A 4,445-nucleotide genomic window follows, 5' to 3' on the forward strand; every position below is an offset into this window, starting at 1 on the left:
CATATGTCTATTGGCCACCTGTATGTCCCCTTCAGAGAAATGTCTGTTCAGGTCGTCTGCCCATTTTTTAATTGGATAGTTTGTTTTTTGTTGTTGTTGAGTTTTATGAGTTCCTTATATATTTTGGATGTTAGCCCCTTATCAGAGGCATTGTTTGCAAATATCTTCTCTCATTCAATTGGTTGCCTCTTTGTATTGTCTGTTTCTTTTGCTGTGCAGAAGCTTTTTAGTTTGATATAGTCCCATTCATTTATTTTAGCTTTTACTTTCCTTGTCTTTGAAATCAAGTTTATAAAATTCTCTTTGAGCCCGAGGTCCATAAGTTTAGTACCTATACTTTCTTCTATGCAGTTTATTGTTTCAGGTTTTATGTTTAGGGCTTTGATTCAACTTGGAATTAATGTTGGTACACAGTGACTGATAGCAGTTTAGTTTTATTCTTTTGCACTTGGCTTTCCAATTCTCCCAGCACTATTTATTGAAGAGTCTGTCTTTTCTCTATTGTATGTTTTTGGCTTCTTTGTAAAAAATTATCTGTCCATATTTATGTGGATTTATTTCTGGGTTCTCACTTCTATTTCATTGGTCTGTGTGTCTGCTTTTCTGCCAATAACATACTTTTGATAATTGTTGCTCTATAGTACAAGCTGAAGTCAGGGAGTGTGATCCTCCAGCATTGTTCAATAGGTGAAGAAAACACATTTGACAAGATACAACATTCATTTATAATTAAAACACTTAATAAAATGGGTATAGAAGGAAAATACCTGAACATAATGAAGGCCGTATATGACAAAGCCTCAGCTAATATCATAATTAATGGTGAAAAACTGAAGCCATTCACTCTATGTTGAGGAACATGGCAGGGCTGTCCCTTATCACCTCTGCTTTTCAACATAGCATTGGAAGTCCTAGCCAGAGAAATCGGGCAAAAGAAAGGAGTAGAATGCATCCAAATAGGGAATAAAGAAGTTAAATTGTCACTTTTTGCAGATGACATGATGTTATATATAGAAACCCTACAGACTCCACCAAAAAGGTGTTAGAAACAAATATAGTAAAGTTGCCGGCTACAAAAATCAATGTACAAAAGTCCATTGCATTCCTCTAAACTAACAATGAAATGTCAGATAAAGAAATTTTTAAAAATCCTTTTGCAATTGCAACAAAAAGAATAAAATACCTAGGAATAAACTTAACCAAGGATTTGAAAGACCTATACACTGAAAACTGTAAGACATTTTAAGAAGAAATTAAAGAAGACACAAAGAAATGGAAAGAAATTCTGTGCTCATGGATTGGAAAAATCAACATAATTAAAATGGACAAATTACCCAAAGGAATATACAGATTTAATGCAATCCCCATCAAAATCCCAATGGCATTTTTTTAAAGAAATAGAAAAAAAAATTGTCAGATTTGTACGGAACAACAATCTCTATTTGCAGATGACATGACTATGTATATAAGCAATCCCCAAAATCCACTTAGGAATTCCACACATATTTTTAAAATATCTTATTAAATATATGAACAAACAACTAGTTGGAATTTTGATTGGAATTGTATGGTTAATGTGGAAAGAACTTACACTTTTCTAACATTGAGAAAATCTTACCATATATAGAAATATGTACTCTTAATTTTATTTGCAAAATGCTTATACTTTATTTTTTTTACAATTTCCTCCTATAACAATTATATTTTAAGGCAGTTCAATTCATGATTTATTTTATTAAATTACACCCCTAACTTCTTTGCTGCTTTTAGAAGGCAATCTACTTTTCTAAATTGATTTTATACCACAATCCTTTTTGAATTACATTATGAAATCTAATGACTTATCTAATCATTATTACAGGTTTTCTGTATGAAAAATCATATCATCTGAAAATGAAAGTAGTTTTGATTTCTACTTTTTAATCAAAATAATTTTATTAATTTTTCCTATTTTAGTGCACTGCCAATTATTTCAAAGACATGTTAAATTGAAACAATTAAATTGAGCTTTCATATTCTTATTCATGTGCTTAAAGAGTTTGATTCTAACATCTCACAATTAAATATAACACAAAGCAAAAAAGGGACTTTAAAAAAAATTAGAGGCCTGCCTAAGATTATATTTAATTGTATATAACAAAGGCCCGCAATAGCTGTGTCTAACACAAGAGAGAGGTTTTTCTCTTCCATGTAAATGGAGGTGAAGGCAGTCATAGCCAATATGGTGACTCAGTGGTGTCCACTCTATATTCTTCTGTGTGGTTGTCCTGTCATCAGCAAATTATTTTTACTTCCTGGTTCATTTGATTTTGGGGCCTTTGCCATGTTCCACATAGTAAAAGGAAAGGAGGAATAAAAAAACAAAATAAAATCCTTATCTTTAATGAGACATCTTAAAAGTATCATACAATGTATTCACTTACATGTCATTGATCAGAATATATCTGCATAGGCACAAATAAGCTATAAGAAGATTGGAAAATGTGGTTTTCTCTCTGGGTGTCATGGTACCCAACTAAATACAAGGCTGATATGCTAAAGAGCCTGACTTCTCATGTGAATGCATGTCAGTCCACTTTGTTAAGTTTTAGAATGTGTCATTAATGAACAACTGATTAACTTTTGTTGAGTTAATCCACTGAGGTTTGTTTTTTTTTAGCAGTTGTCTACCTGATTTATTAGCACTGGTTTGACAAAATTAGTGGGAAAGATAATATGCCTAAAGCAAGCAGATTCAACCTTCTTATACATAGAACAAATGGTTATCTCATTATTACATTCTTTTTTTCATTATTATATTCTTTACAGTAGCACACATCTCTCCAAAACTCTTCCCCAGACTTTTGCCCATTTAAAATAAACCATAAAGTACATAAAGCCATAAAAGTATCAGGGAAAGAAATAATTTTGTAAAATCCTCCTGGGTTGGAAAAGGCTTTTTAAAATATGGAATACAAAATTGATACATTAACTATACAAATATAAACACTATAAACAAAGTAAAAAAATGAAAATTAAGAAAAATTATTTGTAAGACATAAATGGCCAATTTCCCTAATTCCTGCCCCCAAAATATTTTAAAATCACCAACAAAAAAATTAAAAATTAAAAAAACAATTTTCAATTAAATGTGTCAAACCCTACAAAAGTGGTCTTCTGAGAGATTAAAAATGGAAGGAACCCATAAGCACAAAGAGAATGAGAAGAGACAAAAGCAGACAAGAAGTATCAAAATTTGGAAGCTAGAAAGTGCCTACCTGAAGGAAAGTCAAGAAGCAAAACAGTTTGCCCTGCACTGCCTTAGAAAGGCTAGGGTGTATGTATCACAAGACTAAAACACAAGTTTCATTGTCAGTCTAAATAAGAACTCAGGCCCCGATATTCCCTGCCCAACTCCACACCACCAGGTTCACATACAACTTAAAATATTTTTGCTAGTGTGCACATACACATTCAAAACAGTGTGTTTTCAATTTGGAAAGTTAATTCTAACTAATATGTTTTCAAGTCTTTATAAAATATCAACGTATGGCTTCATAAGGTCATCAAAGATTCTAAGACAAATCTATTTTCATTCCTTCCAAGTTATCCCAACAGTCCAGGGGAAACGTGGGCTGGACAAAAACATTGTTTCTAAACCCAAAACCGTCACTGTCTTGACCAGTCACATCACATACTCCTTTGTTCTTAGAAAATTAGAGAGTTGGATTAGAAAATTTTCTCCTAGACTACAAGGATATTTCAAAGCTAAAGCTAAATGAAATCTTATAACTTGTCATACCATTGTAACAATGTACATATATTTATTCCTCCTTGGGGAGAAAAAAACAAGATACCTCCCAAATGATGAGCTCTACCTTCATACATCCCAACACATATATATTTTTATAATAAATCAAATGCAGAATTCAGACCATGCAACAATGTTTTTTATGATGTACGGATTTTTCCAATTATTTCCTCAATCTGTCCATACACAGGGAAAAAAAAGTGTACTGTTTAACATATTAGAACTTCTGAAACTGATCATTGCCTAAGAAGGGAAAATGACACCTAAGACATGTTTAACCCGGAAGCCAGTTCTTCTGCCGACCCCCAAGAACATGGAGATGAACATGATAGACAGACTGTCCCCCGTCTGAGCCTTCATTCACCACCATTCGATAACCCTTCTTCAGGCCCAGATCAGCAGCACATTTCTTGCCAACAATCATTAAATGTCCAAGAAGAGTTTCATTATCATCTTCCACTACAGAAATCTGGGATATATGCTTCTTGGGTATTACCAGAAAATGTGTTGGTGCTTGAGGGGAAATGTCATGGAAAGCAAGACACTGGTCATCCTGAAAAATGATTTTGGCTGGGATTTCCTTGTGAATGATCTTGCCGAAGACCGTGTCACCACCAGGACGGGTGGCCTGAGCCTTAGCGATCTCATCTGCCAT

General features: G+C 33.3%; 1 pseudogene; it reads right to left on the reverse strand.

Moving 5' to 3' along the window:
- Window positions 1-4,059: 4,059 nt before the first annotated feature.
- LOC109375099 (histidine triad nucleotide-binding protein 1 pseudogene) lies at window positions 4,060-4,445 on the reverse strand (annotated as a pseudogene).

The sequence above is a fragment of the Hipposideros armiger genome, unplaced genomic scaffold, assembly GCF_001890085.2.
Source record: "Hipposideros armiger isolate ML-2016 unplaced genomic scaffold, ASM189008v1 scaffold_898, whole genome shotgun sequence".
Taxonomy (NCBI): Eukaryota; Metazoa; Chordata; class Mammalia; order Chiroptera; family Hipposideridae; genus Hipposideros; species Hipposideros armiger.